The sequence below is a fragment of the Watersipora subatra genome, chromosome 4 (genome assembly GCF_963576615.1).
Source record: "Watersipora subatra chromosome 4, tzWatSuba1.1, whole genome shotgun sequence".
In the NCBI taxonomy this organism is placed as follows: Eukaryota; Metazoa; Bryozoa; class Gymnolaemata; order Cheilostomatida; family Watersiporidae; genus Watersipora; species Watersipora subatra.
In genome coordinates, this window is record NC_088711.1 from 22,715,167 (window position 1) to 22,742,370 (window position 27,204).

The 27,204-nt window shown below is 45.1% G+C and overlaps 39 non-coding genes across 39 annotated transcripts; 26 read left to right on the forward strand and 13 right to left on the reverse strand.

Annotated features, from left to right (window-relative positions):
* The first annotated feature begins 1,109 nt into the window (after window positions 1–1,109).
* Trnal-aag (transfer RNA leucine (anticodon AAG)) lies at window positions 1,110–1,191 on the forward strand. The gene has a single exon. It is a non-coding gene; the product is annotated as a tRNA-Leu (tRNA).
* Window positions 1,192–1,447: 256 nt separating this feature from the next.
* On the reverse strand, window positions 1,448–1,519 carry Trnae-cuc (transfer RNA glutamic acid (anticodon CUC)). The gene has a single exon. It is a non-coding gene; the product is annotated as a tRNA-Glu (tRNA).
* Window positions 1,520–1,891: 372 nt separating this feature from the next.
* Trnal-uag (transfer RNA leucine (anticodon UAG)) lies at window positions 1,892–1,971 on the forward strand. The gene has a single exon. It is a non-coding gene; the product is annotated as a tRNA-Leu (tRNA).
* Window positions 1,972–3,169: 1,198 nt separating this feature from the next.
* Window positions 3,170–3,251, forward strand: Trnal-aag (transfer RNA leucine (anticodon AAG)). The gene has a single exon. It is a non-coding gene; the product is annotated as a tRNA-Leu (tRNA).
* A 256-nt stretch (window positions 3,252–3,507) lies between these two features.
* Window positions 3,508–3,579, reverse strand: Trnae-cuc (transfer RNA glutamic acid (anticodon CUC)). The gene has a single exon. It is a non-coding gene; the product is annotated as a tRNA-Glu (tRNA).
* A 372-nt stretch (window positions 3,580–3,951) lies between these two features.
* On the forward strand, window positions 3,952–4,031 carry Trnal-uag (transfer RNA leucine (anticodon UAG)). The gene has a single exon. It is a non-coding gene; the product is annotated as a tRNA-Leu (tRNA).
* Window positions 4,032–5,229: 1,198 nt separating this feature from the next.
* On the forward strand, window positions 5,230–5,311 carry Trnal-aag (transfer RNA leucine (anticodon AAG)). Its single transcript has one exon. It is a non-coding gene; the product is annotated as a tRNA-Leu (tRNA).
* A 256-nt stretch (window positions 5,312–5,567) lies between these two features.
* Trnae-cuc (transfer RNA glutamic acid (anticodon CUC)) lies at window positions 5,568–5,639 on the reverse strand. Its single transcript has one exon. It is a non-coding gene; the product is annotated as a tRNA-Glu (tRNA).
* Window positions 5,640–6,011: 372 nt separating this feature from the next.
* Trnal-uag (transfer RNA leucine (anticodon UAG)) lies at window positions 6,012–6,091 on the forward strand. Its single transcript has one exon. It is a non-coding gene; the product is annotated as a tRNA-Leu (tRNA).
* A 1,198-nt stretch (window positions 6,092–7,289) lies between these two features.
* Trnal-aag (transfer RNA leucine (anticodon AAG)) lies at window positions 7,290–7,371 on the forward strand. Its single transcript has one exon. It is a non-coding gene; the product is annotated as a tRNA-Leu (tRNA).
* A 256-nt stretch (window positions 7,372–7,627) lies between these two features.
* Trnae-cuc (transfer RNA glutamic acid (anticodon CUC)) lies at window positions 7,628–7,699 on the reverse strand. The gene has a single exon. It is a non-coding gene; the product is annotated as a tRNA-Glu (tRNA).
* A 372-nt stretch (window positions 7,700–8,071) lies between these two features.
* On the forward strand, window positions 8,072–8,151 carry Trnal-uag (transfer RNA leucine (anticodon UAG)). Its single transcript has one exon. It is a non-coding gene; the product is annotated as a tRNA-Leu (tRNA).
* A 1,198-nt stretch (window positions 8,152–9,349) lies between these two features.
* Trnal-aag (transfer RNA leucine (anticodon AAG)) lies at window positions 9,350–9,431 on the forward strand. The gene has a single exon. It is a non-coding gene; the product is annotated as a tRNA-Leu (tRNA).
* Window positions 9,432–9,687: 256 nt separating this feature from the next.
* Window positions 9,688–9,759, reverse strand: Trnae-cuc (transfer RNA glutamic acid (anticodon CUC)). The gene has a single exon. It is a non-coding gene; the product is annotated as a tRNA-Glu (tRNA).
* Window positions 9,760–10,131: 372 nt separating this feature from the next.
* On the forward strand, window positions 10,132–10,211 carry Trnal-uag (transfer RNA leucine (anticodon UAG)). Its single transcript has one exon. It is a non-coding gene; the product is annotated as a tRNA-Leu (tRNA).
* A 1,198-nt stretch (window positions 10,212–11,409) lies between these two features.
* Trnal-aag (transfer RNA leucine (anticodon AAG)) lies at window positions 11,410–11,491 on the forward strand. Its single transcript has one exon. It is a non-coding gene; the product is annotated as a tRNA-Leu (tRNA).
* A 256-nt stretch (window positions 11,492–11,747) lies between these two features.
* Trnae-cuc (transfer RNA glutamic acid (anticodon CUC)) lies at window positions 11,748–11,819 on the reverse strand. Its single transcript has one exon. It is a non-coding gene; the product is annotated as a tRNA-Glu (tRNA).
* A 372-nt stretch (window positions 11,820–12,191) lies between these two features.
* Window positions 12,192–12,271, forward strand: Trnal-uag (transfer RNA leucine (anticodon UAG)). The gene has a single exon. It is a non-coding gene; the product is annotated as a tRNA-Leu (tRNA).
* Window positions 12,272–13,469: 1,198 nt separating this feature from the next.
* On the forward strand, window positions 13,470–13,551 carry Trnal-aag (transfer RNA leucine (anticodon AAG)). Its single transcript has one exon. It is a non-coding gene; the product is annotated as a tRNA-Leu (tRNA).
* A 256-nt stretch (window positions 13,552–13,807) lies between these two features.
* On the reverse strand, window positions 13,808–13,879 carry Trnae-cuc (transfer RNA glutamic acid (anticodon CUC)). Its single transcript has one exon. It is a non-coding gene; the product is annotated as a tRNA-Glu (tRNA).
* Window positions 13,880–14,251: 372 nt separating this feature from the next.
* On the forward strand, window positions 14,252–14,331 carry Trnal-uag (transfer RNA leucine (anticodon UAG)). The gene has a single exon. It is a non-coding gene; the product is annotated as a tRNA-Leu (tRNA).
* Window positions 14,332–15,529: 1,198 nt separating this feature from the next.
* Trnal-aag (transfer RNA leucine (anticodon AAG)) lies at window positions 15,530–15,611 on the forward strand. Its single transcript has one exon. It is a non-coding gene; the product is annotated as a tRNA-Leu (tRNA).
* Window positions 15,612–15,867: 256 nt separating this feature from the next.
* On the reverse strand, window positions 15,868–15,939 carry Trnae-cuc (transfer RNA glutamic acid (anticodon CUC)). The gene has a single exon. It is a non-coding gene; the product is annotated as a tRNA-Glu (tRNA).
* A 372-nt stretch (window positions 15,940–16,311) lies between these two features.
* Trnal-uag (transfer RNA leucine (anticodon UAG)) lies at window positions 16,312–16,391 on the forward strand. The gene has a single exon. It is a non-coding gene; the product is annotated as a tRNA-Leu (tRNA).
* A 1,198-nt stretch (window positions 16,392–17,589) lies between these two features.
* Window positions 17,590–17,671, forward strand: Trnal-aag (transfer RNA leucine (anticodon AAG)). The gene has a single exon. It is a non-coding gene; the product is annotated as a tRNA-Leu (tRNA).
* A 256-nt stretch (window positions 17,672–17,927) lies between these two features.
* On the reverse strand, window positions 17,928–17,999 carry Trnae-cuc (transfer RNA glutamic acid (anticodon CUC)). Its single transcript has one exon. It is a non-coding gene; the product is annotated as a tRNA-Glu (tRNA).
* A 372-nt stretch (window positions 18,000–18,371) lies between these two features.
* On the forward strand, window positions 18,372–18,451 carry Trnal-uag (transfer RNA leucine (anticodon UAG)). Its single transcript has one exon. It is a non-coding gene; the product is annotated as a tRNA-Leu (tRNA).
* Window positions 18,452–19,649: 1,198 nt separating this feature from the next.
* Window positions 19,650–19,731, forward strand: Trnal-aag (transfer RNA leucine (anticodon AAG)). Its single transcript has one exon. It is a non-coding gene; the product is annotated as a tRNA-Leu (tRNA).
* Window positions 19,732–19,987: 256 nt separating this feature from the next.
* Window positions 19,988–20,059, reverse strand: Trnae-cuc (transfer RNA glutamic acid (anticodon CUC)). Its single transcript has one exon. It is a non-coding gene; the product is annotated as a tRNA-Glu (tRNA).
* Window positions 20,060–20,431: 372 nt separating this feature from the next.
* On the forward strand, window positions 20,432–20,511 carry Trnal-uag (transfer RNA leucine (anticodon UAG)). The gene has a single exon. It is a non-coding gene; the product is annotated as a tRNA-Leu (tRNA).
* A 1,198-nt stretch (window positions 20,512–21,709) lies between these two features.
* Trnal-aag (transfer RNA leucine (anticodon AAG)) lies at window positions 21,710–21,791 on the forward strand. The gene has a single exon. It is a non-coding gene; the product is annotated as a tRNA-Leu (tRNA).
* Window positions 21,792–22,047: 256 nt separating this feature from the next.
* Window positions 22,048–22,119, reverse strand: Trnae-cuc (transfer RNA glutamic acid (anticodon CUC)). The gene has a single exon. It is a non-coding gene; the product is annotated as a tRNA-Glu (tRNA).
* Window positions 22,120–22,491: 372 nt separating this feature from the next.
* Window positions 22,492–22,571, forward strand: Trnal-uag (transfer RNA leucine (anticodon UAG)). The gene has a single exon. It is a non-coding gene; the product is annotated as a tRNA-Leu (tRNA).
* Window positions 22,572–23,769: 1,198 nt separating this feature from the next.
* On the forward strand, window positions 23,770–23,851 carry Trnal-aag (transfer RNA leucine (anticodon AAG)). The gene has a single exon. It is a non-coding gene; the product is annotated as a tRNA-Leu (tRNA).
* Window positions 23,852–24,107: 256 nt separating this feature from the next.
* Window positions 24,108–24,179, reverse strand: Trnae-cuc (transfer RNA glutamic acid (anticodon CUC)). Its single transcript has one exon. It is a non-coding gene; the product is annotated as a tRNA-Glu (tRNA).
* Window positions 24,180–24,551: 372 nt separating this feature from the next.
* Trnal-uag (transfer RNA leucine (anticodon UAG)) lies at window positions 24,552–24,631 on the forward strand. Its single transcript has one exon. It is a non-coding gene; the product is annotated as a tRNA-Leu (tRNA).
* A 1,198-nt stretch (window positions 24,632–25,829) lies between these two features.
* On the forward strand, window positions 25,830–25,911 carry Trnal-aag (transfer RNA leucine (anticodon AAG)). Its single transcript has one exon. It is a non-coding gene; the product is annotated as a tRNA-Leu (tRNA).
* A 256-nt stretch (window positions 25,912–26,167) lies between these two features.
* Trnae-cuc (transfer RNA glutamic acid (anticodon CUC)) lies at window positions 26,168–26,239 on the reverse strand. The gene has a single exon. It is a non-coding gene; the product is annotated as a tRNA-Glu (tRNA).
* A 372-nt stretch (window positions 26,240–26,611) lies between these two features.
* On the forward strand, window positions 26,612–26,691 carry Trnal-uag (transfer RNA leucine (anticodon UAG)). The gene has a single exon. It is a non-coding gene; the product is annotated as a tRNA-Leu (tRNA).
* Window positions 26,692–27,204: the final 513 nt, after the last annotated feature.

Genomic DNA, 27,204 nt, shown 5'->3' on the forward strand with positions numbered 1-27,204 from the left:
GTATTTAAGACTCGCGATAATGTGCAATGCGAATGATGATAGGACGTCTCGCGGACGGTTGCAATGAAGGTTTTGATACGAAACCAAGAAAAAAGCTCGTTGATGAAATCACATACGATGCAATGACGAAATCGTTCTATTGATCGTAAGCGTGAGGAGCAACAAAGCGAGCGTTGGCGCATGCCCAGTCGCGTCTCCTAGTGTAGTTTAGTTCGCAAAAAATTACTGCCTTTTCGGACTCTCGTCATGAAGTTTTACACCAACTGTAAATTTGTCGTTTTGCGGAAGCGAAATATTTTAAAAACTCGTACAGCCCGTAGCGGGTAAATGTATTGCGCGGAGAATACAAAAGACACAGGAAGAAACACATCTTCCCAGACGGGGATTGAACTCCGACCGTGGCGGTGAAAACGCCGGATCCTAACCACTAGGTCACCTGATATAAAACTGATGACGACCCGCCCAGCGCATATGGCATTGCTCCGTGGAAGCCATATTTTCATGTAAAACCTCGCCTGTTCGAAAACTTATGTCACGCATTAGCATTCCATGCTTACATACGCGTACCTTAGCGATCGTGCTCGTCGCCAGGACACCCGAGTTTTCTCTCGCTGTTTCCGTAATGGCTCCACCGATCCGTTACATAAAAAGCGGGCTCGAGAAAGTTTTGAATCTTGGTCGCCGTCGTATACCGATAATTAGAAAATATGTAGTTTCAAAACGCTATGAAAGTAGAAGCTTGGCTGTTTGTAGCGCATCCTACAGCCTCAAAAGGCTGTTTCCGAATCCGCTTTTCAGTGGCACTGTTCACCGACGCTCGATAAAGATTAGAAATATAGCGAGAACGTACGTCTTGAGGTATTGGTGTTGAATGCAGTTCGATTGAACCGTGGACAAAGATATCGTTGCGGTCACTGCGTCGCAGTAGGAACACGGCAAGGCCATTACGCGAATTGTTAAGGACGGAAAACTGATGCGACTTGGCGATTTACAATGATTGTGAAAACGTTTCGCGAAAATTGAGCATCAATTGTCAGGGTGCTGAGCGGGCTAAAACTAGTATTACGCATCTACTCACGCCTGAAAACTCGCATCAGCTGATGGTATGAGGTAGTGTGGCCGAGCGGTCTAAGGCGCTGGTTTAAGGCACCAGTCCCTTCGGGGGCGTGGGTTCGAATCCCACCGCTGCCAATTATTTTTACTCGCCGATGTTAGAAGAAGTTTTAGCAAGATGACGCGAAAGGTGTAAAGTTAAACAAGATGATGAATGAAAAATGAAGATGGTGTCGAAATAATCCTCGCGTGTATATCGTTTTGTCACGGATTGAAACATATTCGTCGCGCCAACTATAACTATAATTATAACTATAACTATAATTTATTTGACTTGAAACTTACAGAAATAATGTTATCACTCAATAAAATTTTGTAAAACAAAGGAGAAGAGTTCCCAGACAGGGAATCGAACCCCGGCCACGGCGGTGAGAGCGCCGGATCCTAACCACTAGACCACCTGGGATGGCTGACTATGGCAAATGGCCAGAGATAATACGCAGCAGAGCAATTATCGTAAATGATAACTTCTTAGTAATTGAATGCCGGAATATTTTGACTCTTTTCATCACCATCTCGATGGGATAGTCCTTGCCATGATAATTAGATAAGGATAACGCTTAGGCCATGCCTTCTTTAATCGGCGGCGTAATGCTGACTCTGTTAAATTAGCATTGATCAAATATACGAGTAGCATAGCACTTCGGGATTCAAAAAATCTCGCAGCAAAACCATTGATGGTTGATGAGGCTGTACTCTTATCTGACAAAATTGCTCAATTACCAAGCCATTCGAAGTTTCGCCAATACGGCATCCATATTTTTCTGGCATCACCGTGGGTAGCATGGCCGAGTGGTCTAAGGCGCTGGTTTTAGGCACCAGTCCGAAAGGGCGTGGGTTCGAATCCCACTGCTGCCAAATGTTTTATCGCGAAATGAGGAGTATTCTCGCTCGTTTTTGGTGTCAGTTCTTCCCGCAAACAACGCGCGAAGTGTTGCGGGAAGCGCGTATTTAAGACTCGCGATAATGTGCAATGCGAATGATGATAGGACGTCTCGCGGACGGTTGCAATGAAGGTTTTGATACGAAACCAAGAAAAAAGCTCGTTGATGAAATCACATACGATGCAATGACGAAATCGTTCTATTGATCGTAAGCGTGAGGAGCAACAAAGCGAGCGTTGGCGCATGCCCAGTCGCGTCTCCTAGTGTAGTTTAGTTCGCAAAAAATTACTGCCTTTTCGGACTCTCGTCATGAAGTTTTACACCAACTGTAAATTTGTCGTTTTGCGGAAGCGAAATATTTTAAAAACTCGTACAGCCCGTAGCGGGTAAATGTATTGCGCGGAGAATACAAAAGACACAGGAAGAAACACATCTTCCCAGACGGGGATTGAACTCCGACCGTGGCGGTGAAAACGCCGGATCCTAACCACTAGGTCACCTGATATAAAACTGATGACGACCCGCCCAGCGCATATGGCATTGCTCCGTGGAAGCCATATTTTCATGTAAAACCTCGCCTGTTCGAAAACTTATGTCACGCATTAGCATTCCATGCTTACATACGCGTACCTTAGCGATCGTGCTCGTCGCCAGGACACCCGAGTTTTCTCTCGCTGTTTCCGTAATGGCTCCACCGATCCGTTACATAAAAAGCGGGCTCGAGAAAGTTTTGAATCTTGGTCGCCGTCGTATACCGATAATTAGAAAATATGTAGTTTCAAAACGCTATGAAAGTTGAAGCTTGGCTGTTTGTAGCGCATCCTACAGCCTCAAAAGGCTGTTTCCGAATCCGCTTTTCAGTGGTACTGTTCACCGACGCTCGATAAAGATTAGAAATATAGCGAGAACGTACGTCTTGAGGTATTGGTGTTGAATGCAGTTCGATTGAACCGTGGACAAAGATATCGTTGCGGTCACTGCGTCGCAGTACGAACACGGCAAGGCCATTACGCGAATTGTTAAGGACGGAAAACTGATGCGACTTGGCGATTTACAATGATTGTGAAAACATTTCGCGAAAATTGAGCATCAATTGTCAGGGTGCTGAGCGGGCTAAAACTAGTATTACGCATCTACTCACGCCTGAAAACTCGCATCAGCTGATGGTATGAGGTAGTGTGGCCGAGCGGTCTAAGGCGCTGGTTTAAGGCACCAGTCCCTTCGGGGGCGTGGGTTCGAATCCCACCGCTGCCAATTATTTTTACTCGCCGATGTTAGAAGAAGTTTTAGCAAGATGACGCGAGAGGTGTAAAGTTAAACAAGATGATGAATGAAAAATGAAGATGGTGTCGAAATAATCCTCGCGTGTATATCGTTTTGTCACGGATTGAAACATATTCGTCGCGCCAACTATAACTATAATTATAACTATAACTATAATTTATTTGACTTGAAACTTACAGAAATAATGTTATCACTCAATAAAATTTTGTAAAACAAAGGAGAAGAGTTCCCAGACGGGGAATCAAACCCCGGCCACGGCGGTGAGAGCGCCGGATCCTAACCACTAGACCACCTGGGATGGCTGACTATGGCAAATGGCCAGAGATAATACGCAGCAGAGCAATTATCGTAAATGATAACTTCTTAGTAATTGAATGCCGGAATATTTTGACTCTTTTCATCACCATCTCGATGGGATAGTCCTTGCCATGATAATTAGATAAGGATAACGCTTAGGCCATGCCTTCTTTAATCAGCGGCGTAATGCTGACTCTGTTAAATTAGCATTGATCAAATATACGAGTAGCATAGCACTTTGGGATTCAAAAAATCTCGCAGCAAAACCATTGATGGTTGATGAGGCTGTACTCTTATCTGACAAAATTGCTCAATTACCAAGCCATTCAAAGTTTCGCCAATACGGCATCCATATTTTTCTGGCATCACCGTGGGTAGCATGGCCGAGTGGTCTAAGGCGCTGGTTTTAGGCACCAGTCCGAAAGGGCGTGGGTTCGAATCCCACTGCTGCCAAATGTTTTATCGCGAAATGAGGAGTATTCTCGCTCGTTTTTGGTGTCAGTTCTTCCCGCAAACAACGCGCGAAGTGTTGCGGGAAGCGCGTATTTAAGACTCGCGATAATGTGCAATGCGAATGATGATAGGACGTCTCGCGGACGGTTGCAATGAAGGTTTTGATACGAAACCAAGAAAAAAGCTCGTTGATGAAATCACATACGATGCAATGACGAAATCGTTCTATTGATCGTAAGCGTGAGGAGCAACAAAGCGAGCGTTGGCGCATGCCCAGTCGCGTCTCCTAGTGTAGTTTAGTTCGCAAAAAATTACTGCCTTTTCGGACTCTCGTCATGAAGTTTTACACCAACTGTAAATTTGTCGTTTTGCGGAAGCGAAATATTTTAAAAACTCGTACAGCCCGTAGCGGGTAAATGTATTGCGCGGAGAATACAAAAGACACAGGAAGAAACACATCTTCCCAGACGGGGATTGAACTCCGACCGTGGCGGTGAAAACGCCGGATCCTAACCACTAGGTCACCTGATATAAAACTGATGACGACCCGCCCAGCGCATATGGCATTGCTCCGTGGAAGCCATATTTTCATGTAAAACCTCGCCTGTTCGAAAACTTATGTCACGCATTAGCATTCCATGCTTACATACGCGTACCTTAGCGATCGTGCTCGTCGCCAGGACACCCGAGTTTTCTCTCGCTGTTTCCGTAATGGCTCCACCGATCCGTTACATAAAAAGCGGGCTCGAGAAAGTTTTGAATCTTGGTCGCCGTCGTATACCGATAATTAGAAAATATGTAGTTTCAAAACGCTATGAAAGTAGAAGCTTGGCTGTTTGTAGCGCATCCTACAGCCTCAAAAGGCTGTTTCCGAATCCGCTTTTCAGTGGCACTGTTCACCGACGCTCGATAAAGATTAGAAATATAGCGAGAACGTACGTCTTGAGGTATTGGTGTTGAATGCAGTTCGATTGAACCGTGGACAAAGATATCGTTGCGGTCACTGCGTCGCAGTAGGAACACGGCAAGGCCATTACGCGAATTGTTAAGGACGGAAAACTGATGCGACTTGGCGATTTACAATGATTGTGAAAACGTTGCGCGAAAATTGAGCATCAATTGTCAGGGTGCTGAGCGGGCTAAAACTAGTATTACGCATCTACTCACGCCTGAAAACTCGCATCAGCTGATGGTATGAGGTAGTGTGGCCGAGCGGTCTAAGGCGCTGGTTTAAGGCACCAGTCCCTTCGGGGGCGTGGGTTCGAATCCCACCGCTGCCAATTATTTTTACTCGCCGATGTTAGAAGAAGTTTTAGCAAGATGACGCGAAAGGTGTAAAGTTAAACAAGATGATGAATGAAAAATGAAGATGGTGTCGAAATAATCCTCGCGTGTATATCGTTTTGTCACGGATTGAAACATATTCGTCGCGCCAACTATAACTATAATTATAACTATAGCTATAATTTATTTGACTTGAAACTTACAGAAATAATGTTATCACTCAATAAAATTTTGTAAAACAAAGGAGAAGAGTTCCCAGACAGGGAATCGAACCCCGGCCACGGCGGTGAGAGCGCCGGATCCTAACCACTAGACCACCTGGGATGGCTGACTATGGCAAATGGCCAGAGATAATACGCAGCAGAGCAATTATCGTAAATGATAACTTCTTAGTAATTGAATGCCGGAATATTTTGACTCTTTTCATCACCATCTCGATGGGATAGTCCTTGCCATGATAATTAGATAAGGATAACGCTTAGGCCATGCCTTCTTTAATCGGCGGCGTAATGCTGACTCTGTTAAATTAGCATTGATCAAATATACGAGTAGCATAGCACTTCGGGATTCAAAAAATCTCGCAGCAAAACCATTGATGGTTGATGAGGCTGTACTCTTATCTGACAAAATTGCTCAATTACCAAGCCATTCGAAGTTTCGCCAATACGGCATCCATATTTTTCTGGCATCACCGTGGGTAGCATGGCCGAGTGGTCTAAGGCGCTGGTTTTAGGCACCAGTCCGAAAGGGCGTGGGTTCGAATCCCACTGCTGCCAAATGTTTTATCGCGAAATGAGGAGTATTCTCGCTCGTTTTTGGTGTCAGTTCTTCCCGCAAACAACGCGCGAAGTGTTGCGGGAAGCGCGTATTTAAGACTCGCGATAATGTGCAATGCGAATGATGATAGGACGTCTCGCGGACGGTTGCAATGAAGGTTTTGATACGAAACCAAGAAAAAAACTCGTTGATGAAATCACATACGATGCAATGACGAAATCGTTCTATTGATCGTAAGCGTGAGGAGCAACAAAGCGAGCGTTGGCGCATGCCCAGTCGCGTCTCCTAGTGTAGTTTAGTTCGCAAAAAATTACTGCCTTTTCGGACTCTCGTCATGAAGTTTTACACAAACTGTAAATTTGTCGTTTTGCGGAAGCGAAATATTTTAAAAACTCGTACAGCCCGTAGCGGGTAAATGTATTGCGCGGAGAATACAAAAGACACAGGAAGAAACACATCTTCCCAGACGGGGATTGAACTCCGACCGTGGCGGTGAAAACGCCGGATCCTAACCACTAGGTCACCTGATATAAAACTGATGACGACCCGCCCAGCGCATATGGCATTGCTCCGTGGAAGCCATATTTTCATGTAAAACCTCGCCTGTTCGAAAACTTATGTCACGCATTAGCATTCCATGCTTACATACGCGTACCTTAGCGATCGTGCTCGTCGCCAGGACACCCGAGTTTTCTCTCGCTGTTTCCGTAATGGCTCCACCGATCCGTTACATAAAAAGCGGGCTCGAGAAAGTTTTGAATCTTGGTCGCCGTCGTATACCGATAATTAGAAAATATGTAGTTTCAAAACGCTATGAAAGTAGAAGCTTGGCTGTTTGTAGCGCATCCTACAGCCTCAAAAGGCTGTTTCCGAATCCGCTTTTCAGTGGCACTGTTCACCGACGCTCGATAAAGATTAGAAATATAGCGAGAACGTACGTCTTGAGGTATTGGTGTTGAATGCAGTTCGATTGAACCGTGGACAAAGATATCGTTGCGGTCACTGCGTCGCAGTAGGAACACGGCAAGGCCATTACGCGAATTGTTAAGGACGGAAAACTGATGCGACTTGGCGATTTACAATGATTGTGAAAACGTTTCGCGAAAATTGAGCATCAATTGTCAGGGTGCTGAGCGGGCTAAAACTAGTATTACGCATCTACTCACGCCTGAAAACTCGCATCAGCTGATGGTATGAGGTAGTGTGGCCGAGCGGTCTAAGGCGCTGGTTTAAGGCACCAGTCCCTTCGGGGGCGTGGGTTCGAATCCCACCGCTGCCAATTATTTTTACTCGCCGATGTTAGAAGAAGTTTTAGCAAGATGACGCGAGAGGTGTAAAGTTAAACAAGATGATGAATGAAAAATGAAGATGGTGTCGAAATAATCCTCGCGTGTATATCGTTTTGTCACGGATTGAAACATATTCGTCGCGCCAACTATAACTATAATTATAACTATAACTATAATTTATTTGACTTGAAACTTACAGAAATAATGTTATCACTCAATAAAATTTTGTAAAACAAAGGAGAAGAGTTCCCAGACGGGGAATCGAACCCCGGCCACGGCGGTGAGAGCGCCGGATCCTAACCACTAGACCACCTGGGATGGCTGACTATGGCAAATGGCCAGAGATAATACGCAGCAGAGCAATTATCGTAAATGATAACTTCTTAGTAATTGAATGCCGGAATATTTTGACTCTTTTCATCACCATCTCGATGGGATAGTCCTTGCCATGATAATTAGATAAGGATAACGCTTAGGCCATGCCTTCTTTAATCGGCGGCGTAATGCTGACTCTGTTAAATTAGCATTGATCAAATATACGAGTAGCATAGCACTTCGGGATTCAAAAAATCTCGCAGCAAAACCATTGATGGTTGATGAGGCTGTACTCTTATCTGACAAAATTGCTCAATTACCAAGCCATTCAAAGTTTCGCCAATACGGCATCCATATTTTTCTGGCATCACCGTGGGTAGCATGGCCGAGTGGTCTAAGGCGCTGGTTTTAGGCACCAGTCCGAAAGGGCGTGGGTTCGAATCCCACTGCTGCCAAATGTTTTATCGCGAAATGAGGAGTATTCTCGCTCGTTTTTGGTGTCAGTTCTTCCCGCAAACAACGCGCGAAGTGTTGCGGGAAGCGCGTATTTAAGACTCGCGATAATGTGCAATGCGAATGATGATAGGACGTCTCGCGGACGGTTGCAATGAAGGTTTTGATACGAAACCAAGAAAAAAACTCGTTGATGAAATCACATACGATGCAATGACGAAATCGTTCTATTGATCGTAAGCGTGAGGAGCAACAAAGCGAGCGTTGGCGCATGCCCAGTCGCGTCTCCTAGTGTAGTTTAGTTCGCAAAAAATTACTGCCTTTTCGGACTCTCGTCATGAAGTTTTACACAAACTGTAAATTTGTCGTTTTGCGGAAGCGAAATATTTTAAAAACTCGTACAGCCCGTAGCGGGTAAATGTATTGCGCGGAGAATACAAAAGACACAGGAAGAAACACATCTTCCCAGACGGGGATTGAACTCCGACCGTGGCGGTGAAAACGCCGGATCCTAACCACTAGGTCACCTGATATAAAACTGATGACGACCCGCCCAGCGCATATGGCATTGCTCCGTGGAAGCCATATTTTCATGTAAAACCTCGCCTGTTCGAAAACTTATGTCACGCATTAGCATTCCATGCTTACATACGCGTACCTTAGCGATCGTGCTCGTCGCCAGGACACCCGAGTTTTCTCTCGCTGTTTCCGTAATGGCTCCACCGATCCGTTACATAAAAAGCGGGCTCGAGAAAGTTTTGAATCTTGGTCGCCGTCGTATACTGATAATTAGAAAATATGTAGTTTCAAAACGCTATGAAAGTAGAAGCTTGGCTGTTTGTAGCGCATCCTACAGCCTCAAAAGGCTGTTTCCGAATCCGCTTTTCAGTGGCACTGTTCACCGACGCTCGATAAAGATTAGAAATATAGCGAGAACGTACGTCTTGAGGTATTGGTGTTGAATGCAGTTCGATTGAACCGTGGACAAAGATATCGTTGCGGTCACTGCGTCGCAGTAGGAACACGGCAAGGCCATTACGCGAATTGTTAAGGACGGAAAACTGATGCGACTTGGCGATTTACAATGATTGTGAAAACGTTTCGCGAAAATTGAGCATCAATTGTCAGGGTGCTGAGCGGGCTAAAACTAGTATTACGCATCTACTCACGCCTGAAAACTCGCATCAGCTGATGGTATGAGGTAGTGTGGCCGAGCGGTCTAAGGCGCTGGTTTAAGGCACCAGTCCCTTCGGGGGCGTGGGTTCGAATCCCACCGCTGCCAATTATTTTTACTCGCCGATGTTAGAAGAAGTTTTAGCAAGATGACGCGAGAGGTGTAAAGTTAAACAAGATGATGAATGAAAAATGAAGATGGTGTCGAAATAATCCTCGCGTGTATATCGTTTTGTCACGGATTGAAACATATTCGTCGCGCCAACTATAACTATAATTATAACTATAACTATAATTTATTTGACTTGAAACTTACAGAAATAATGTTATCACTCAATAAAATTTTGTAAAACAAAGGAGAAGAGTTCCCAGACGGGGAATCGAACCCCGGCCACGGCGGTGAGAGCGCCGGATCCTAACCACTAGACCACCTGGGATGGCTGACTATGGCAAATGGCCAGAGATAATACGCAGCAGAGCAATTATCGTAAATGATAACTTCTTAGTAATTGAATGCCGGAATATTTTGACTCTTTTCATCACCATCTCGATGGGATAGTCCTTGCCATGATAATTAGATAAGGATAACGCTTAGGCCATGCCTTCTTTAATCGGCGGCGTAATGCTGACTCTGTTAAATTAGCATTGATCAAATATACGAGTAGCATAGCACTTCGGGATTCAAAAAATCTCGCAGCAAAACCATTGATGGTTGATGAGGCTGTACTCTTATCTGACAAAATTGCTCAATTACCAAGCCATTCGAAGTTTCGCCAATACGGCATCCATATTTTTCTGGCATCACCGTGGGTAGCATGGCCGAGTGGTCTAAGGCGCTGGTTTTAGGCACCAGTCCGAAAGGGCGTGGGTTCGAATCCCACTGCTGCCAAATGTTTTATCGCGAAATGAGGAGTATTCTCGCTCGTTTTTGGTGTCAGTTCTTCCCGCAAACAACGCGCGAAGTGTTGCGGGAAGCGCGTATTTAAGACTCGCGATAATGTGCAATGCGAATGATGATAGGACGTCTCGCGGACGGTTGCAATGAAGGTTTTGATACGAAACCAAGAAAAAAGCTCGTTGATGAAATCACATACGATGCAATGACGAAATCGTTCTATTGATCGTAAGCGTGAGGAGCAACAAAGCGAGCGTTGGCGCATGCCCAGTCGCGTCTCCTAGTGTAGTTTAGTTCGCAAAAAATTACTGCCTTTTCGGACTCTCGTCATGAAGTTTTACACCAACTGTAAATTTGTCGTTTTGCGGAAGCGAAATATTTTAAAAACTCGTACAGCCCGTAGCGGGTAAATGTATTGCGCGGAGAATACAAAAGACACAGGAAGAAACACATCTTCCCAGACGGGGATTGAACTCCGACCGTGGCGGTGAAAACGCCGGATCCTAACCACTAAGTCACCTGATATAAAACTGATGACGACCCGCCCAGCGCATATGGCATTGCTCCGTGGAAGCCATATTTTCATGTAAAACCTCGCCTGTTCGAAAACTTATGTCACGCATTAGCATTCCATGCTTACATACGCGTACCTTAGCGATCGTGCTCGTCGCCAGGACACCCGAGTTTTCTCTCGCTGTTTCCGTAATGGCTCCACCGATCCGTTACATAAAAAGCGGGCTCGAGAAAGTTTTGAATCTTGGTCGCCGTCGTATACCGATAATTAGAAAATATGTAGTTTCAAAACGCTATGAAAGTAGAAGCTTGGCTGTTTGTAGCGCATCCTACAGCCTCAAAAGGCTGTTTCCGAATCCGCTTTTCAGTGGCACTGTTCACCGACGCTCGATAAAGATTAGAAATATAGCGAGAACGTACGTCTTGAGGTATTGGTGTTGAATGCAGTTCGATTGAACCGTGGACAAAGATATCGTTGCGGTCACTGCGTCGCAGTACGAACACGGCAAGGCCATTACGCGAATTGTTAAGGACGGAAAACTGATGCGACTTGGCGATTTACAATGATTGTGAAAACATTTCGCGAAAATTGAGCATCAATTGTCAGGGTGCTGAGCGGGCTAAAACTAGTATTACGCATCTACTCACGCCTGAAAACTCGCATCAGCTGATGGTATGAGGTAGTGTGGCCGAGCGGTCTAAGGCGCTGGTTTAAGGCACCAGTCCCTTCGGGGGCGTGGGTTCGAATCCCACCGCTGCCAATTATTTTTACTCGCCGATGTTAGAAGAAGTTTTAGCAAGATGACGCGAGATGTGTAAAGTTAAACAAGATGATGAATGAAAAATGAAGATGGTGTCGAAATAATCCTCGCGTGTATATCGTTTTGTCACGGATTGAAACATATTCGTCGCGCCAACTATAACTATAATTATAACTATAACTATAATTTATTTGACTTGAAACTTACAGAAATAATGTTATCACTCAATAAAATTTTGTAAAACAAAGGAGAAGAGTTCCCAGACGGGGAATCGAACCCCGGCCACGGCGGTGAGAGCGCCGGATCCTAACCACTAGACCACCTGGGATGGCTGACTATGGCAAATGGCCAGAGATAATACGCAGCAGAGCAATTATCGTAAATGATAACTTCTTAGTAATTGAATGCCGGAATATTTTGACTCTTTTCATCACCATCTCGATGGGATAGTCCTTGCCATGATAATTAGATAAGGATAACGCTTAGGCCATGCCTTCTTTAATCGGCGGCGTAATGCTGACTCTGTTAAATTAGCATTGATCAAATATACGAGTAGCATAGCACTTCGGGATTCAAAAAATCTCGCAGCAAAACCATTGATGGTTGATGAGGCTGTACTCTTATCTGACAAAATTGCTCAATTACCAAGCCATTCAAAGTTTCGCCAATACGGCATCCATATTTTTCTGGCATCACCGTGGGTAGCATGGCCGAGTGGTCTAAGGCGCTGGTTTTAGGCACCAGTCCGAAAGGGCGTGGGTTCGAATCCCACTGCTGCCAAATGTTTTATCGCGAAATGAGGAGTATTCTCGCTCGTTTTTGGTGTCAGTTCTTCCCGCAAACAACGCGCGAAGTGTTGCGGGAAGCGCGTATTTAAGACTCGCGATAATGTGCAATGCGAATGATGATAGGACGTCTCGCGGACGGTTGCAATGAAGGTTTTGATACGAAACCAAGAAAAAAGCTCGTTGATGAAATCACATACGATGCAATGACGAAATCGTTCTATTGATCGTAAGCGTGAGGAGCAACAAAGCGAGCGTTGGCGCATGCCCAGTCGCGTCTCCTAGTGTAGTTTAGTTCGCAAAAAATTACTGCCTTTTCGGACTCTCGTCATGAAGTTTTACACCAACTGTAAATTTGTCGTTTTGCGGAAGCGAAATATTTTAAAAACTCGTACAGCCCGTAGCGGGTAAATGTATTGCGCGGAGAATACAAAAGACACAGGAAGAAACACATCTTCCCAGACGGGGATTGAACTCCGACCGTGGCGGTGAAAACGCCGGATCCTAACCACTAGGTCACCTGATATAAAACTGATGACGACCCGCCCAGCGCATATGGCATTGCTCCGTGGAAGCCATATTTTCATGTAAAACCTCGCCTGTTCGAAAACTTATGTCACGCATTAGCATTCCATGCTTACATACGCGTACCTTAGCGATCGTGCTCGTCGCCAGGACACCCGAGTTTTCTCTCGCTGTTTCCGTAATGGCTCCACCGATCCGTTACATAAAAAGCGGGCTCGAGAAAGTTTTGAATCTTGGTCGCCGTCGTATACCGATAATTAGAAAATATGTAGTTTCAAAACGCTATGAAAGTAGAAGCTTGGCTGTTTGTAGCGCATCCTACAGCCTCAAAAGGCTGTTTCCGAATCCGCTTTTCAGTGGTACTGTTCACCGACGCTCGATAAAGATTAGAAATATAGCGAGAACGTACGTCTTGAGGTATTGGTGTTGAATGCAGTTCGATTGAACCGTGGACAAAGATATCGTTGCGGTCACTGCGTCGCAGTACGAACACGGCAAGGCCATTACGCGAATTGTTAAGGACGGAAAACTGATGCGACTTGGCGATTTACAATGATTGTGAAAACATTTCGCGAAAATTGAGCATCAATTGTCAGGGTGCTGAGCGGGCTAAAACTAGTATTACGCATCTACTCACGCCTGAAAACTCGCATCAGCTGATGGTATGAGGTAGTGTGGCCGAGCGGTCTAAGGCGCTGGTTTAAGGCACCAGTCCCTTCGGGGGCGTGGGTTCGAATCCCACCGCTGCCAATTATTTTTACTCGCCGATGTTAGAAGAAGTTTTAGCAAGATGACGCGAGAGGTGTAAAGTTAAACAAGATGATGAATGAAAAATGAAGATGGTGTCGAAATAATCCTCGCGTGTATATCGTTTTGTCACGGATTGAAACATATTCGTCGCGCCAACTATAACTATAATTATAACTATAACTATAATTTATTTGACTTGAAACTTACAGAAATAATGTTATCACTCAATAAAATTTTGTAAAACAAAGGAGAAGAGTTCCCAGACGGGGAATCAAACCCCGGCCACGGCGGTGAGAGCGCCGGATCCTAACCACTAGACCACCTGGGATGGCTGACTATGGCAAATGGCCAGAGATAATACGCAGCAGAGCAATTATCGTAAATGATAACTTCTTAGTAATTGAATGCCGGAATATTTTGACTCTTTTCATCACCATCTCGATGGGATAGTCCTTGCCATGATAATTAGATAAGGATAACGCTTAGGCCATGCCTTCTTTAATCAGCGGCGTAATGCTGACTCTGTTAAATTAGCATTGATCAAATATACGAGTAGCATAGCACTTCGGGATTCAAAAAATCTCGCAGCAAAACCATTGATGGTTGATGAGGCTGTACTCTTATCTGACAAAATTGCTCAATTACCAAGCCATTCAAAGTTTCGCCAATACGGCATCCATATTTTTCTGGCATCACCGTGGGTAGCATGGCCGAGTGGTCTAAGGCGCTGGTTTTAGGCACCAGTCCGAAAGGGCGTGGGTTCGAATCCCACTGCTGCCAAATGTTTTATCGCGAAATGAGGAGTATTCTCGCTCGTTTTTGGTGTCAGTTCTTCCCGCAAACAACGCGCGAAGTGTTGCGGGAAGCGCGTATTTAAGACTCGCGATAATGTGCAATGCGAATGATGATAGGACGTCTCGCGGACGGTTGCAATGAAGGTTTTGATACGAAACCAAGAAAAAAGCTCGTTGATGAAATCACATACGATGCAATGACGAAATCGTTCTATTGATCGTAAGCGTGAGGAGCAACAAAGCGAGCGTTGGCGCATGCCCAGTCGCGTCTCCTAGTGTAGTTTAGTTCGCAAAAAATTACTGCCTTTTCGGACTCTCGTCATGAAGTTTTACACCAACTGTAAATTTGTCGTTTTGCGGAAGCGAAATATTTTAAAAACTCGTACAGCCCGTAGCGGGTAAATGTATTGCGCGGAGAATACAAAAGACACAGGAAGAAACACATCTTCCCAGACGGGGATTGAACTCCGACCGTGGCGGTGAAAACGCCGGATCCTAACCACTAAGTCACCTGATATAAAACTGATGACGACCCGCCCAGCGCATATGGCATTGCTCCGTGGAAGCCATATTTTCATGTAAAACCTCGCCTGTTCGAAAACTTATGTCACGCATTAGCATTCCATGCTTACATACGCGTACCTTAGCGATCGTGCTCGTCGCCAGGACACCCGAGTTTTCTCTCGCTGTTTCCGTAATGGCTCCACCGATCCGTTACATAAAAAGCGGGCTCGAGAAAGTTTTGAATCTTGGTCGCCGTCGTATACCGATAATTAGAAAATATGTAGTTTCAAAACGCTATGAAAGTAGAAGCTTGGCTGTTTGTAGCGCATCCTACAGCCTCAAAAGGCTGTTTCCGAATCCGCTTTTCAGTGGCACTGTTCACCGACGCTCGATAAAGATTAGAAATATAGCGAGAACGTACGTCTTGAGGTATTGGTGTTGAATGCAGTTCGATTGAACCGTGGACAAAGATATCGTTGCGGTCACTGCGTCGCAGTACGAACACGGCAAGGCCATTACGCGAATTGTTAAGGACGGAAAACTGATGCGACTTGGCGATTTACAATGATTGTGAAAACATTTCGCGAAAATTGAGCATCAATTGTCAGGGTGCTGAGCGGGCTAAAACTAGTATTACGCATCTACTCACGCCTGAAAACTCGCATCAGCTGATGGTATGAGGTAGTGTGGCCGAGCGGTCTAAGGCGCTGGTTTAAGGCACCAGTCCCTTCGGGGGCGTGGGTTCGAATCCCACCGCTGCCAATTATTTTTACTCGCCGATGTTAGAAGAAGTTTTAGCAAGATGACGCGAGATGTGTAAAGTTAAACAAGATGATGAATGAAAAATGAAGATGGTGTCGAAATAATCCTCGCGTGTATATCGTTTTGTCACGGATTGAAACATATTCGTCGCGCCAACTATAACTATAATTATAACTATAACTATAATTTATTTGACTTGAAACTTACAGAAATAATGTTATCACTCAATAAAATTTTGTAAAACAAAGGAGAAGAGTTCCCAGACGGGGAATCGAACCCCGGCCACGGCGGTGAGAGCGCCGGATCCTAACCACTAGACCACCTGGGATGGCTGACTATGGCAAATGGCCAGAGATAATACGCAGCAGAGCAATTATCGTAAATGATAACTTCTTAGTAATTGAATGCCGGAATATTTTGACTCTTTTCATCACCATCTCGATGGGATAGTCCTTGCCATGATAATTAGATAAGGATAACGCTTAGGCCATGCCTTCTTTAATCGGCGGCGTAATGCTGACTCTGTTAAATTAGCATTGATCAAATATACGAGTAGCATAGCACTTCGGGATTCAAAAAATCTCGCAGCAAAACCATTGATGGTTGATGAGGCTGTACTCTTATCTGACAAAATTGCTCAATTACCAAGCCATTCAAAGTTTCGCCAATACGGCATCCATATTTTTCTGGCATCACCGTGGGTAGCATGGCCGAGTGGTCTAAGGCGCTGGTTTTAGGCACCAGTCCGAAAGGGCGTGGGTTCGAATCCCACTGCTGCCAAATGTTTTATCGCGAAATGAGGAGTATTCTCGCTCGTTTTTGGTGTCAGTTCTTCCCGCAAACAACGCGCGAAGTGTTGCGGGAAGCGCGTATTTAAGACTCGCGATAATGTGCAATGCGAATGATGATAGGACGTCTCGCGGACGGTTGCAATGAAGGTTTTGATACGAAACCAAGAAAAAAGCTCGTTGATGAAATCACATACGATGCAATGACGAAATCGTTCTATTGATCGTAAGCGTGAGGAGCAACAAAGCGAGCGTTGGCGCATGCCCAGTCGCGTCTCCTAGTGTAGTTTAGTTCGCAAAAAATTACTGCCTTTTCGGACTCTCGTCATGAAGTTTTACACCAACTGTAAATTTGTCGTTTTGCGGAAGCGAAATATTTTAAAAACTCGTACAGCCCGTAGCGGGTAAATGTATTGCGCGGAGAATACAAAAGACACAGGAAGAAACACATCTTCCCAGACGGGGATTGAACTCCGACCGTGGCGGTGAAAACGCCGGATCCTAACCACTAGGTCACCTGATATAAAACTGATGACGACCCGCCCAGCGCATATGGCATTGCTCCGTGGAAGCCATATTTTCATGTAAAACCTCGCCTGTTCGAAAACTTATGTCACGCATTAGCATTCCATGCTTACATACGCGTACCTTAGCGATCGTGCTCGTCGCCAGGACACCCGAGTTTTCTCTCGCTGTTTCCGTAATGGCTCCACCGATCCGTTACATAAAAAGCGGGCTCGAGAAAGTTTTGAATCTTGGTCGCCGTCGTATACCGATAATTAGAAAATATGTAGTTTCAAAACGCTATGAAAGTAGAAGCTTGGCTGTTTGTAGCGCATCCTACAGCCTCAAAAGGCTGTTTCCGAATCCGCTTTTCAGTGGTACTGTTCACCGACGCTCGATAAAGATTAGAAATATAGCGAGAACGTACGTCTTGAGGTATTGGTGTTGAATGCAGTTCGATTGAACCGTGGACAAAGATATCGTTGCGGTCACTGCGTCGCAGTACGAACACGGCAAGGCCATTACGCGAATTGTTAAGGACGGAAAACTGATGCGACTTGGCGATTTACAATGATTGTGAAAACATTTCGCGAAAATTGAGCATCAATTGTCAGGGTGCTGAGCGGGCTAAAACTAGTATTACGCATCTACTCACGCCTGAAAACTCGCATCAGCTGATGGTATGAGGTAGTGTGGCCGAGCGGTCTAAGGCGCTGGTTTAAGGCACCAGTCCCTTCGGGGGCGTGGGTTCGAATCCCACCGCTGCCAATTATTTTTACTCGCCGATGTTAGAAAAAGTTTTAGCAAGATGACGCGAAAGGTGTAAAGTTAAACAAGATGATGAATGAAAAATGAAGATGGTGTCGAAATAATCCTCGCGTGTATATCGTTTTGTCACGGATTGAAACATATTCGTCGCGCCAACTATAACTATAATTATAACTATAGCTATAATTTATTTGACTTGAAACTTACAGAAATAATGTTATCACTCAATAAAATTTTGTAAAACAAAGGAGAAGAGTTCCCAGACAGGGAATCGAACCCCGGCCACGGCGGTGAGAGCGCCGGATCCTAACCACTAGACCACCTGGGATGGCTGACTATGGCAAATGGCCAGAGATAATACGCAGCAGAGCAATTATCGTAAATGATAACTTCTTAGTAATTGAATGCCGGAATATTTTGACTCTTTTCATCACCATCTCGATGGGATAGTCCTTGCCATGATAATTAGATAAGGATAACGCTTAGGCCATGCCTTCTTTAATCGGCGGCGTAATGCTGACTCTGTTAAATTAGCATTGATCAAATATACGAGTAGCATAGCACTTCGGGATTCAAAAAATCTCGCAGCAAAACCATTGATGGTTGATGAGGCTGTACTCTTATCTGACAAAATTGCTCAATTACCAAGCCATTCGAAGTTTCGCCAATACGGCATCCATATTTTTCTGGCATCACCGTGGGTAGCATGGCCGAGTGGTCTAAGGCGCTGGTTTTAGGCACCAGTCCGAAAGGGCGTGGGTTCGAATCCCACTGCTGCCAAATGTTTTATCGCGAAATGAGGAGTATTCTCGCTCGTTTTTGGTGTCAGTTCTTCCCGCAAACAACGCGCGAAGTGTTGCGGGAAGCGCGTATTTAAGACTCGCGATAATGTGCAATGCGAATGATGATAGGACGTCTCGCGGACGGTTGCAATGAAGGTTTTGATACGAAACCAAGAAAAAAACTCGTTGATGAAATCACATACGATGCAATGACGAAATCGTTCTATTGATCGTAAGCGTGAGGAGCAACAAAGCGAGCGTTGGCGCATGCCCAGTCGCGTCTCCTAGTGTAGTTTAGTTCGCAAAAAATTACTGCCTTTTCGGACTCTCGTCATGAAGTTTTACACAAACTGTAAATTTGTCGTTTTGCGGAAGCGAAATATTTTAAAAACTCGTACAGCCCGTAGCGGGTAAATGTATTGCGCGGAGAATACAAAAGACACAGGAAGAAACACATCTTCCCAAACGGGGATTGAACTCCGACCGTGGCGGTGAAAACGCCGGATCCTAACCACTAGGTCACCTGATATAAAACTGATGACGACCCGCCCAGCGCATATGGCATTGCTCCGTGGAAGCCATATTTTCATGTAAAACCTCGCCTGTTCGAAAACTTATGTCACGCATTAGCATTCCATGCTTACATACGCGTACCTTAGCGATCGTGCTCGTCGCCAGGACACCCGAGTTTTCTCTCGCTGTTTCCGTAATGGCTCCACCGATCCGTTACATAAAAAGCGGGCTCGAGAAAGTTTTGAATCTTGGTCGCCGTCGTATACCGATAATTAGAAAATATGTAGTTTCAAAACGCTATGAAAGTAGAAGCTTGGCTGTTTGTAGCGCATCCTACAGCCTCAAAAGGCTGTTTCCGAATCCGCTTTTCAGTGGCACTGTTCACCGACGCTCGATAAAGATTAGAAATATAGCGAGAACGTACGTCTTGAGGTATTGGTGTTGAATGCAGTTCGATTGAACCGTGGACAAAGATATCGTTGCGGTCACTGCGTCGCAGTAGGAACACGGCAAGGCCATTACGCGAATTGTTAAGGACGGAAAACTGATGCGACTTGGCGATTTACAATGATTGTGAAAACGTTTCGCGAAAATTGAGCATCAATTGTCAGGGTGCTGAGCGGGCTAAAACTAGTATTACGCATCTACTCACGCCTGAAAACTCGCATCAGCTGATGGTATGAGGTAGTGTGGCCGAGCGGTCTAAGGCGCTGGTTTAAGGCACCAGTCCCTTCGGGGGCGTGGGTTCGAATCCCACCGCTGCCAATTATTTTTACTCGCCGATGTTAGAAGAAGTTTTAGCAAGATGACGCGAAAGGTGTAAAGTTAAACAAGATGATGAATGAAAAATGAAGATGGTGTCGAAATAATCCTCGCGTGTATATCGTTTTGTCACGGATTGAAACATATTCGTCGCGCCAACTATAACTATAATTATAACTATAGCTATAATTTATTTGACTTGAAACTTACAGAAATAATGTTATCACTCAATAAAATTTTGTAAAACAAAGGAGAAGAGTTCCCAGACAGGGAATCGAACCCCGGCCACGGCGGTGAGAGCGCCGGATCCTAACCACTAGACCACCTGGGATGGCTGACTATGGCAAATGGCCAGAGATAATACGCAGCAGAGCAATTATCGTAAATGATAACTTCTTAGTAATTGAATGCCGGAATATTTTGACTCTTTTCATCACCATCTCGATGGGATAGTCCTTGCCATGATAATTAGATAAGGATAACGCTTAGGCCATGCCTTCTTTAATCGGCGGCGTAATGCTGACTCTGTTAAATTAGCATTGATCAAATATACGAGTAGCATAGCACTTCGGGATTCAAAAAATCTCGCAGCAAAACCATTGATGGTTGATGAGGCTGTACTCTTATCTGACAAAATTGCTCAATTACCAAGCCATTCGAAGTTTCGCCAATACGGCATCCATATTTTTCTGGCATCACCGTGGGTAGCATGGCCGAGTGGTCTAAGGCGCTGGTTTTAGGCACCAGTCCGAAAGGGCGTGGGTTCGAATCCCACTGCTGCCAAATGTTTTATCGCGAAATGAGGAGTATTCTCGCTCGTTTTTGGTGTCAGTTCTTCCCGCAAACAACGCGCGAAGTGTTGCGGGAAGCGCGTATTTAAGACTCGCGATAATGTGCAATGCGAATGATGATAGGACGTCTCGCGGACGGTTGCAATGAAGGTTTTGATACGAAACCAAGAAAAAAACTCGTTGATGAAATCACATACGATGCAATGACGAAATCGTTCTATTGATCGTAAGCGTGAGGAGCAACAAAGCGAGCGTTGGCGCATGCCCAGTCGCGTCTCCTAGTGTAGTTTAGTTCGCAAAAAATTACTGCCTTTTCGGACTCTCGTCATGAAGTTTTACACAAACTGTAAATTTGTCGTTTTGCGGAAGCGAAATATTTTAAAAACTCGTACAGCCCGTAGCGGGTAAATGTATTGCGCGGAGAATACAAAAGACACAGGAAGAAACACATCTTCCCAGACGGGGATTGAACTCCGACCGTGGCGGTGAAAACGCCGGATCCTAACCACTAGGTCACCTGATATAAAACTGATGACGACCCGCCCAGCGCATATGGCATTGCTCCGTGGAAGCCATATTTTCATGTAAAACCTCGCCTGTTCGAAAACTTATGTCACGCATTAGCATTCCATGCTTACATACGCGTACCTTAGCGATCGTGCTCGTCGCCAGGACACCCGAGTTTTCTCTCGCTGTTTCCGTAATGGCTCCACCGATCCGTTACATAAAAAGCGGGCTCGAGAAAGTTTTGAATCTTGGTCGCCGTCGTATACCGATAATTAGAAAATATGTAGTTTCAAAACGCTATGAAAGTAGAAGCTTGGCTGTTTGTAGCGCATCCTACAGCCTCAAAAGGCTGTTTCCGAATCCGCTTTTCAGTGGCACTGTTCACCGACGCTCGATAAAGATTAGAAATATAGCGAGAACGTACGTCTTGAGGTATTGGTGTTGAATGCAGTTCGATTGAACCGTGGACAAAGATATCGTTGCGGTCACTGCGTCGCAGTAGGAACACGGCAAGGCCATTACGCGAATTGTTAAGGACGGAAAACTGATGCGACTTGGCGATTTACAATGATTGTGAAAACGTTTCGCGAAAATTGAGCATCAATTGTCAGGGTGCTGAGCGGGCTAAAACTAGTATTACGCATCTACTCACGCCTGAAAACTCGCATCAGCTGATGGTATGAGGTAGTGTGGCCGAGCGGTCTAAGGCGCTGGTTTAAGGCACCAGTCCCTTCGGGGGCGTGGGTTCGAATCCCACCGCTGCCAATTATTTTTACTCGCCGATGTTAGAAGAAGTTTTAGCAAGATGACGCGAAAGGTGTAAAGTTAAACAAGATGATGAATGAAAAATGAAGATGGTGTCGAAATAATCCTCGCGTGTATATCGTTTTGTCACGAATTGAAACATATTCGTCGCGCCAACTATAACTATAATTATAACTATAACTATAATTTATTTGACTTGAAACTTACAGAAATAATGTTATCACTCAATAAAATTTTGTAAAACAAAGGAGAAGAGTTCCCAGACGGGGAATCGAACCCCGGCCACGGCGGTGAGAGCGCCGGATCCTAACCACTAGACCACCTGGGATGGCTGACTATGGCAAATGGCCAGAGATAATACGCAGCAGAGCAATTATCGTAAATGATAACTTCTTAGTAATTGAATGCCGGAATATTTTGACTCTTTTCATCACCATCTCGATGGGATAGTCCTTGCCATGATAATTAGATAAGGATAACGCTTAGGCCATGCCTTCTTTAATCGGCGGCGTAATGCTGACTCTGTTAAATTAGCATTGATCAAATATACGAGTAGCATAGCACTTCGGGATTCAAAAAATCTCGCAGCAAAACCATTGATGGTTGATGAGGCTGTACTCTTATCTGACAAAATTGCTCAATTACCAAGCCATTCGAAGTTTCGCCAATACGGCATCCATATTTTTCTGGCATCACCGTGGGTAGCATGGCCGAGTGGTCTAAGGCGCTGGTTTTAGGCACCAGTCCGAAAGGGTGTGGGTTCGAATCCCACTGCTGCCAAATGTTTTATCGCGAAATGAGGAGTATTCTCGCTCGTTTTTGGTGTCAGTTCTTCCCGCAAACAACGCGCGAAGTGTTGCGGGAAGCGCGTATTTAAGACTCGCGATAATGTGCAATGCGAATGATGATAGGACGTCTCGCGGACGGTTGCAATGAAGGTTTTGATACGAAACCAAGAAAAAAGCTCGTTGATGAAATCACATACGATGCAATGACGAAATCGTTCTATTGATCGTAAGCGTGAGGAGCAACAAAGCGAGCGTTGGCGCATGCCCAGTCGCGTCTCCTAGTGTAGTTTAGTTCGCAAAAAATTACTGCCTTTTCGGACTCTCGTCATGAAGTTTTACACCAACTGTAAAATTGTCGTTTTGCGGAAGCGAAATATTTTAAAAACTCGTACAGCCCGTAGCGGGTAAATGTATTGCGCGGAGAATACAAAAGACACAGGAAGAAACACATCTTCCCAGACGGGGATTGAACTCCGACCGTGGCGGTGAAAACGCCGGATCCTAACCACTAGGTCACCTGATATAAAACTGATGACGACCCGCCCAGCGCATATGGCATTGCTCCGTGGAAGCCATATTTTCATGTAAAACCTCGCCTGTTCGAAAACTTATGTCACGCATTAGCATTCCATGCTTACATACGCGTACCTTAGCGATCGTGCTCGTCGCCAGGACACCCGAGTTTTCTCTCGCTGTTTCCGTAATGGCTCCACCGATCCGTTACATAAAAAGCGGGCTCGAGAAAGTTTTGAATCTTGGTCGCCGTCGTATACCGATAATTAGAAAATATGTAGTTTCAAAACGCTATGAAAGTAGAAGCTTGGCTGTTTGTAGCGCATCCTACAGCCTCAAAAGGCTGTTTCCGAATCCGCTTTTCAGTGGTACTGTTCACCGACGCTCGATAAAGATTAGAAATATAGCGAGAACGTACGTCTTGAGGTATTGGTGTTGAATGCAGTTCGATTGAACCGTGGACAAAGATATCGTTGCGGTCACTGCGTCGCAGTAGGAACACGGCAAGGCCATTACGCGAATTGTTAAGGACGGAAAACTGATGCGACTTGGCGATTTACAATGATTGTGAAAACATTTCGCGAAAATTGAGCATCAATTGTCAGGGTGCTGAGCGGGCTAAAACTAGTATTACGCATCTACTCACGCCTGAAAACTCGCATCAGCTGATGGTATGAGGTAGTGTGGCCGAGCGGTCTAAGGCGCTGGTTTAAGGCACCAGTCCCTTCGGGGGCGTGGGTTCGAATCCCACCGCTGCCAATTATTTTTACTCGCCGATGTTAGAAGAAGTTTTAGCAAGATGACGCGAGAGGTGTAAAGTTAAACAAGATGATGAATGAAAAATGAAGATGGTGTCGAAATAATCCTCGCGTGTATATCGTTTTGTCACGGATTGAAACATATTCGTCGCGCCAACTATAACTATAATTATAACTATAACTATAATTTATTTGACTTGAAACTTACAGAAATAATGTTATCACTCAATAAAATTTTGTAAAACAAAGGAGAAGAGTTCCCAGACGGGGAATCGAACCCCGGCCACGGCGGTGAGAGCGCCGGATCCTAACCACTAGACCACCTGGGATGGCTGACTATGGCAAATGGCCAGAGATAATACGCAGCAGAGCAATTATCGTAAATGATAACTTCTTAGTAATTGAATGCCGGAATATTTTGACTCTTTTCATCACCATCTCGATGGGATAGTCCTTGCCATGATAATTAGATAAGGATAACGCTTAGGCCATGCCTTCTTTAATCGGCGGCGTAATGCTGACTCTGTTAAATTAGCATTGATCAAATATACGAGTAGCATAGCACTTCGGGATTCAAAAAATCTCGCAGCAAAACCATTGATGGTTGATGAGGCTGTACTCTTATCTGACAAAATTGCTCAATTACCAAGCCATTCAAAGTTTCGCCAATACGGCATCCATATTTTTCTGGCATCACCGTGGGTAGCATGGCCGAGTGGTCTAAGGCGCTGGTTTTAGGCACCAGTCCGAAAGGGCGTGGGTTCGAATCCCACTGCTGCCAAATGTTTTATCGCGAAATGAGGAGTATTCTCGCTCGTTTTTGGTGTCAGTTCTTCCCGCAAACAACGCGCGAAGTGTTGCGGGAAGCGCGTATTTAAGACTCGCGATAATGTGCAATGCGAATGATGATAGGACGTCTCGCGGACGGTTGCAATGAAGGTTTTGATACGAAACCAAGAAAAAAGCTCGTTGATGAAATCACATACGATGCAATGACGAAATCGTTCTATTGATCGTAAGCGTGAGGAGCAACAAAGCGAGCGTTGGCGCATGCCCAGTCGCGTCTCCTAGTGTAGTTTAGTTCGCAAAAAATTACTGCCTTTTCGGACTCTCGTCATGAAGTTTTACACCAACTGTAAATTTGTCGTTTTGCGGAAGCGAAATATTTTAAAAACTCGTACAGCCCGTAGCGGGTAAATGTATTGCGCGGAGAATACAAAAGACACAGGAAGAAACACATCTTCCCAGACGGGGATTGAACTCCGACCGTGGCGGTGAAAACGCCGGATCCTAACCACTAGGTCACCTGATATAAAACTGATGACGACCCGCCCAGCGCATATGGCATTGCTCCGTGGAAGCCATATTTTCATGTAAAACCTCGCCTGTTCGAAAACTTATGTCACGCATTAGCATTCCATGCTTACATACGCGTACCTTAGCGATCGTGCTCGTCGCCAGGACACCCGAGTTTTCTCTCGCTGTTTCCGTAATGGCTCCACCGATCCGTTACATAAAAAGCGGGCTCGAGAAAGTTTTGAATCTTGGTCGCCGTCGTATACCGATAATTAGAAAATATGTAGTTTCAAAACGCTATGAAAGTAGAAGCTTGGCTGTTTGTAGCGCATCCTACAGCCTCAAAAGGCTGTTTCCGAATCCGCTTTTCAGTGGTACTGTTCACCGACGCTCAATAAAGATTAGAAATATAGCGAGAACGTACGTCTTGAGGTATTGGTGTTGAATGCAGTTCGATTGAACCGTGGACAAAGATATCGTTGCGGTCACTGCGTCGCAGTACGAACACGGCAAGGCCATTACGCGAATTGTTAAGGACGGAAAACTGATGCGACTTGGCGATTTACAATGATTGTGAAAACATTTCGCGAAAATTGAGCATCAATTGTCAGGGTGCTGAGCGGGCTAAAACTAGTATTACGCATCTACTCACGCCTGAAAACTCGCATCAGCTGATGGTATGAGGTAGTGTGGCCGAGCGGTCTAAGGCGCTGGTTTAAGGCACCAGTCCCTTCGGGGGCGTGGGTTCGAATCCCACCGCTGCCAATTATTTTTACTCGCCGATGTTAGAAGAAGTTTTAGCAAGATGACGCGAGAGGTGTAAAGTTAAACAAGATGATGAATGAAAAATGAAGATGGTGTCGAAATAATCCTCGCGTGTATATCGTTTTGTCACGGATTGAAACATATTCGTCGCGCCAACTATAACTATAATTATAACTATAACTATAATTTATTTGACTTGAAACTTACAGAAATAATGTTATCACTCAATAAAATTTTGTAAAACAAAGGAGAAGAGTTCCCAGACGGGGAATCGAACCCCGGCCACGGCGGTGAGAGCGCCGGATCCTAACCACTAGACCACCTGGGATGGCTGACTATGGCAAATGGCCAGAGATAATACGCAGCAGAGCAATTATCGTAAATGATAACTTCTTAGTAATTGAATGCCGGAATATTTTGACTCTTTTCATCACCATCTCGATGGGATAGTCCTTGCCATGATAATTAGATAAGGATAACGCTTAGGCCATGCCTTCTTTAATCGGCGGCGTAATGCTGACTCTGTTAAATTAGCATTGATCAAATATACGAGTAGCATAGCACTTCGGGATTCAAAAAATCTCGCAGCAAAACCATTGATGGTTGATGAGGCTGTACTCTTATCTGACAAAATTGCTCAATTACCAAGCCATTCAAAGTTTCGCCAATACGGCATCCATATTTTTCTGGCATCACCGTGGGTAGCATGGCCGAGTGGTCTAAGGCGCTGGTTTTAGGCACCAGTCCGAAAGGGCGTGGGTTCGAATCCCACTGCTGCCAAATGTTTTATCGCGAAATGAGGAGTATTCTCGCTCGTTTTTGGTGTCAGTTCTTCCCGCAAACAACGCGCGAAGTGTTGCGGGAAGCGCGTATTTAAGACTCGCGATAATGTGCAATGCGAATGATGATAGGACGTCTCGCGGACGGTTGCAATGAAGGTTTTGATACGAAACCAAGAAAAAAGCTCGTTGATGAAATCACATACGATGCAATGACGAAATCGTTCTATTGATCGTAAGCGTGAGGAGCAACAAAGCGAGCGTTGGCGCATGCCCAGTCGCGTCTCCTAGTGTAGTTTAGTTCGCAAAAAATTACTGCCTTTTCGGACTCTCGTCATGAAGTTTTACACCAACTGTAAATTTGTCGTTTTGCGGAAGCGAAATATTTTAAAAACTCGTACAGCCCGTAGCGGGTAAATGTATTGCGCGGAGAATACAAAAGACACAGGAAGAAACACATCTTCCCAGACGGGGATTGAACTCCGACCGTGGCGGTGAAAACGCCGGATCCTAA